The 6,523-nt window shown below is 38.7% G+C and overlaps 1 long non-coding RNA gene and 1 other non-coding gene across 2 annotated transcripts; both read left to right on the top strand.

The window, feature by feature from the left end:
* Nucleotides 1-855: 855 nt before the first annotated feature.
* LOC113467208 lies at nucleotides 856-1,550 on the top strand. The gene is made up of 2 exons (XR_003391365.1): nucleotides 856-981; nucleotides 1,508-1,550. It is a non-coding gene; the product is annotated as an uncharacterized LOC113467208 (long non-coding RNA).
* A 3,970-nt stretch (nucleotides 1,551-5,520) lies between these two features.
* On the top strand, nucleotides 5,521-5,601 carry LOC113467212. The gene has a single exon (XR_003391369.1). It is a non-coding gene; the product is annotated as a small nucleolar RNA SNORD36 (small nucleolar RNA).
* The last annotated feature ends 922 nt before the right edge of the window (nucleotides 5,602-6,523 follow it).

Here is a 6,523-nt window from a genome sequence, read left to right as displayed (position 1 = left end):
AATAAAGTCCGCCTCGGGCGGGAATCGAACCCGCGGCCTAGTATTCGCAAAGCAGACGCACTACCCTCCAAGCTAACTAGGCATTGTGTTATTTGAACGAAAAGTGGACTACGAAGTAACTTGGTCTCTTGGATTATGCAGTCTGATTGGTTGATTTCAAATTTCTTAGCCAATCAAGGAGGGCTTAATCAAAAAGTTAAAATTCATGCGAATACTTACAAGTCGAAAGGTTTAACCCACAATTGGAGAGCTTGTGGATGGGCGTTCCGTCCCGTTGTCTTATCAATTAAGTACTCAATTCAGAGCTACTACCTATGAGACTCTTTTTGTCATTATTACCATAGGTAACAACCTTGAATTTATTATTGACTTTTCCAATCGTAAAATACCATTTTTTTTGGCAGTCATTTTAATTTGGAACCTATGACTAACATTAACTTTCCAAGTGTAAATTAATTGAACTCCCTCTTCTACTTTCGTCCCTCGGGGAGGTGCTTTCTTTGGGAGGCCTTCCGTAAAGCCCAAGTTGAAAGTTGGACGCTCATTGGTTAGAATATAAGCATCCCTCACTATCTTTAATAATTAACTTTACATTTTCATCGACAAATCATTACTGAAACAAAGTCAATAACTGATCCCGTCTTGTCATTCCACAGAGTATCAAAGGTCGTCGCGTGCGGATCGATTTGCCGAACGCGCAAGATGATCGTCAGAATCGAGGCGGTCAGAATGAGCGCCGGCAATATAACCGGGACCGGAACAATCAGGACCGGGACCGCGCTAATGAGGACCCGGAGCGTACCAGCGGGGATTGGCGCTCCGCACCGCGCGCCGAAGTAGAAGGTGAGAACATTAGTCAGCGCGCGGCGGTCGAGGGTTCGAGCCCCCGAACGATTCACTGCCCGAGATAGGGAGCCTCGGGATGGAGGCCGCACGTTTGATCGGTCCGAAATGAAAGACCGAGCGCACGTGGAGCTGAAGGTAAAGAAAAAAAAAAATACTTGAATTTATTCTAATAATCTTGATTGTATAATATAAGATGTATAAATTAAATTTATGTCAGCTCTAATAATCTTGATTGTATAATAAAAGATGTATAAATTAAATTTATGACAGCTCGCATGGTGTAGTGGTCACTGTGCTCGCCTAACACGCGGAAGGCCCGGGTTCGATTCCCGGCGGAGTCAAAAAAATTGTATCATGCAAATGATTGAATCCGTGACTCTCTGTAGCGGGGCCCACTCGGCCTCGTGAGGAAAATGAGTAGCTATGTAATAAAAGTGCGCATAGCGACCGGTGCCAGCATGGTAGGTAAACGTTTTACGCTGGGTTGTTAAGATATTTGAAAAATTCTACTATGCTGCAATGATCACCGAATTTGTAATATAATTTATAATAACGCAAAGAAAAGGCATTTATTTAGAGACTCCTGTGGCCCTTCATTTAAATTGTGAATTTCACTAGGAGTAATACAAGATGTGATTGATTTTGTCGTGATTTGTTACAGGGTCGAGTCAAGACAGATTCTCGAGAGCGGACAGAGACAGAGATGGAGGTCGCACGTTCGATAGAACCGAAATGAGAGAGCCACCCAAGGATTTGAGTCCACCCAGTAAGTAGAATAGTTTGTTTTATTTTGCTTTTTTCACATAACATTTTGTCTTAATTCCATTTTTCCCCCTCCCTTGTTACTTTCTTGTCATTATGTTCTGTCTTATCGAAAAATAAAGTAAATTATTATTTTAAAGGGGAAAAAAAAAACTTTCTTGTTGCGGGGCCCACTCAGCCTCGTGAGGAAAATGAGTAGCTATGACATATAAATGCGCATAGCGACCGGTGCTAGCATGGTAGGTAATCATTGGATTTTAGGATTATTGAGATATTGGGAAAATCCTACAAGGCTGCAGTGAGCACCAAAGTTGTGACATAATAACACAAACTGCATTTACATATTGGCTCTCAAGCTGCTCTAAGGGGGCGGATTTCATCCCGAACGGATAAGGTTCGTTCTCGGAACGGCCTGCTTTCTCCTATCCTGTCTTCCTTCTCTTTTCGATTACGGAACGATAAAACCTTAGCATGTACAAATCTCTCTGTCAAACCTCTTTAAAAAGGAAGGACGGGCTAAAAAGCATCAATTCCAAAAATCTCATTGGCCAAAATTATTTTTTGAAGGGAGAACTTTCATTCATATAATGCGACAGAGACAGAGATGGAGGTCGCACGTTCGATAGAACCGAAATGAGAGAGCCACCCAAGGATTTGAGTCCACCCAGTAAGTAGAATATTTAAACAGTAGAAAAGTTTGTTTTATTTTGCTTTTTTTACATATTTTGTCTTAATTCCATTTTCCCCCCTCCCTTGTTATGTTACTTTCTTGTCATTATGTTCTGTCTTATCGAAAAATAAAGTAAATTATTATTTTGAAGGGAAAAAAAACTTTTCTGGCCAGGCTTGGACCTAATCGAACTTTTTTGAGTTTTTAGACAAACTTCGTTTTTTTTTCTCTCTTTTTTGTGTACCGTAAAAAGTTGAATTTGATCAGGCACTGTTCATGTGAATTCAGATTATTTTTTATGTTGAAAAGAAAGAAAAAATATCGTGTTGTCTACCTATTTGTCAGCCCAGAGCTTAAATGATGATTTAGCTTTTACCTTAGGACACCTAAATAAGTACATGTTCTCATGTACGATGCTTTAAACTGCGTTTGCGTTTATCTGATGAGCTCTGAAACTGACATCAATAATAAAAAAGATACTGTTGTATTATTTCTCAGTGGAATCAGTTATATATTTTCTTTGAATTAAATAAGTACATGTTCTCATGTACGATGCTTTAAACTGCGTTTGCGTTTATCTGATGAGCTCTGAAACTGACATCAATAATAAAAAAAGATACTGTTGTATTATTTCTCAGTGGAATCAGTTATATATTTTCTTTGAATTTAGAGACCTTGGTCTTTCTCGGTAGCGTAGTGGTCAAGACGCTCGCCTGGTAAACAGGAGGGCGTGGGTTCGATCCCAGCCGAGGCATGGAATTTTATCCTCATTTATTTGAGATTTTGATATATCGTGTTGTCTACCTATTTGTCAGCCCAGAGCTTAAATGATGATTTAGCTTTTACCTTAGGACACCTAAATAAGTACATGTTCTCGTGTACGATGCTTTAAACTGCGTTTGCGTTTATCTGATGAGCTCTGAAACTGACATCAATAATAAAAAAGATACTGTTGTATTATTTCTCAGTGGAATCAGTTATATATTTTCTTTGAATTTAGAGACCTTGGTCTTTCTTTTTTAATGGATCTTGGTGACCTATTTTTTACGGCCTTCCCCATTTCCCCTTTCCTTTCCCTGCACATTAAAAGTGACTGCTATCATTTTCCCATGTCATGGCAGACGCTTTGCTTTTTTTCTTCCCATTGGGAATTCAAGTCTTCTCTCTAACGGGGGAATGTTTGCGTTTCCAGTGGGGGGAGAAGGCTCTTGTCAACAAGTGTGCACATAGAAACCGAATCTAATCAACAGCCGATGTTTGTGTCTTTTTGTTAAAACATTGGTTCGCATTAGAATTACATTTGAAATACATGATTTTAAGATTCCATCCTTGAGAGTACATTCTAGGTACATTTCCTTCCATCCCTAAAAGTACAATGGAGCTCTAAGGGTTAGGTGGTAGAAAACGCCTCCGGTGTTAACCTCGCCTAGTGGTTACCTTCCACTCAAGAGTCTATTATTATTTCTTTTTTAATGGATCTTAGTGACCTATTTTTTACGGCCTTCCCCATTTCCCCTTTCCTTTTCCTGCACATTAAAAGTGACTGCTATCATTTTCCCATGTCATGGCAGACGCTTTGCTTTTTTTCTCCCATTGGGAATTCAAGTCTTCTCTCTAACGGGGGAATGGTTTGCGTTTCTAGTGGGGGGAGAAGGCTCTTGTCAACAAGTGTGCACATAGAAACCGAATCTAATCAACAGCCGATGTTTGTGTCTTTTTGTTAAAGCATTGGTTCGCATTAGAATTACATTTGAAATAGATGATTTTAGAATTCCATCCTTGAGAGTACATTCTAGGTACATTTCCTTCCATCCCTAAAAGTACATAGGTACATTTCATTCCATCCTTAAAAGTACATGGTCCTTTTTAAAGTACACACATTTGAGTTCTTAGGTTGAAAGATAGCCCTTTCCTGCACACTAAAAGTGACTGCTGATTCTCCCATTGTCATGGCAGACACTTTGGTTTCTTCTCCCATAGGGAATTCAAGTCTTCTCTCTAACGGGGGAATGGTTTTGCGTTTCTAGTGGGGGGAGAAGGCTCTTGTCAACAAGTGTGCACATAAAAACCGAATCTAATCAACAGCCGATGATTGTGTCTTTTTGTTAAAACATTGGTTCGCATTAGAATTACATTTGAAATACATGATTTTAAGATTCCATCCTTGAGAGTACATTCTAGGTACATTTCCTTCCATCCCTAAAAGTACATAGGTACATTTCATTCCATCCTTAAAAGTACATGGTCCTTTTTAAAGTACACACATTTGAGTTCTTAGGTTGAAAGATAGCCCTTTCCTGCACACTAAAAGTGACTGCTGATTCTCCCATTGTCATGTCAGACACTTTGCTTTTCTCTCCCATTGGGAATTCAAGTCTTCTCTCTAACGGGGGAATGGTTTGCGTTTCTGTGCGTGGCGGAGAGAGAGGTCCGCCCCCGCGAGACGGACCGAGGAGGTTCGATGGCCCGCCCCGCGACCGAGACACGCGGTAAGTTTCGTAAAGTAGTGTAGGGTATTGACTAATAAGTCGTTTGTCCTTTAGTGTCCCAATACTTGAGCATTCTATGTGCTCTCTTTTGAGAAGAGGAGATATACCTGGTTCTCTTCTCTTTTTATGACTTAAATTTGATTCGCCTTTTTTTTCCAGCGAGTTTTACTAACTCAAGAGCTGATGTTATTTAGCTTTATGTATTTTAAATCAAAGTTAAAGCGCGTAGAAATCTTTTTACCCCAGTATTTGAAGGAGGTAGATGAGGACTTTTTGTGTTATCAGAGCAGAGCTTAAATGATGATTTAGCTTTTACCTTAGGACACCTAAATAAGTACATGTTCTCATGTACGATGCTTTAAACTGCGTTTGCGTTTATCTGATGAGCTCTGAAACAGTGCTTTACTTGAGACTTTGGTGACCTTTTTTTTATCACACAGCCGATGTTTGTGTCTTTTTGTTAAAACATTGGTTCGCATTAGAATTACATTTGAAATAATTAGACTTACTTCATCATGGACACTCGTTGCTATGTGTTGGGTCTCCGGCATCCAGAATAATTATGTAAGATTTGAAATATCTCTATGATTGAAAAAGACTCGACGAAAACCATATAAAGCATATTTCGACATGTAAGGCTGATGAAACCTTGGCAGTTTAAGGGCTGCCTCTCACATATAAAACTAGTATAGCTCGCTATACTGTAGTAATAGAAAGTAAAAAAGTAAAATGAGTTATGAAGAGGTAAAGGCCATGCTGTGATGAGTTTATTATACGCTATGAATTTCCATTGATTGAAATCCAATATCCACGAGCTTTTTAACTCTGAGCATAACTTTTAAAGACGCACAGTCCCATTTCTGTTTAAAATTAAAGTGAAAGCGAAGACTTTTGTTCATGATAACCTAAAGTAGAAGCGGAGAGCTTTTAACTGCGTTTGCGTTTATCTGATGACTTTCTGGTTTCTTTATCAATAGCAATTCAATGAATTTCATCAACATTTATTACAAAAACCATACCTAAAAGACCCAAATAAGCATATTTCAATAGGATATGATAAGGAAATTCGTGTGATATTCACACCAGATTTTAGCAATGACATTGTAGGGAAATATTGGGATGCGAGAGGAAAAATGGCCTAATGGTCAAAGATCCCGACATTTGCAACATACATACACATTATTTTAAGTTTTTTTTGGGACTTATTTGTTTACGGCAGTTGATGAAATTCGTTGGAACTTTGGACCTGAAATAGAAAATCTCGGAAATAAAAAGAGCAAATTGTTTAAATGATTGTGCTAAATTAACACGGTTTTTAGAGTGCCACGTTGGTCTTCGTCCAATGGCTTTGGTGGCTCATTTTAAATCGACAGTTCTTAATAACTTGAAACATGAAATTTAATTAAGTTTCAGTTTTTTTTTCTTCCATTCTTAGCAAAATTAGGTAGATAAATTGGCTAAAACCCTGACAGGAACGTCCAAGAGTTTAAATGATGATTTAGCTTTTACCTTAGGACACCTAAATAAGTACATTTAATCGTGTACGATGCTTTAAACTGCGTTTGCGTTTATCTGATGAGCTCTTGGAATAGATTTTCTTTTTCACTAATAAGTCCAGGATCCAGAATTTCAAAGAACCAATTGCAAAATTATTGCCTACGGCAATCTCTACCATTCAATACTGTGCCTACTTCAATAGTTAAAGGGAGCAGAGAGAACCTTCCAGTCTGAAAGCAGAAGAGAGAATGAGCTCTGA

Source organism: Diaphorina citri, unplaced genomic scaffold, assembly GCF_000475195.1.
Source record: "Diaphorina citri unplaced genomic scaffold, Diaci psyllid genome assembly version 1.1 scaffold430, whole genome shotgun sequence".
In the NCBI taxonomy this organism is placed as follows: Eukaryota; Metazoa; Arthropoda; class Insecta; order Hemiptera; family Psyllidae; genus Diaphorina; species Diaphorina citri.
This window is presented reverse-complemented; position numbering and strand designations above follow the sequence as displayed.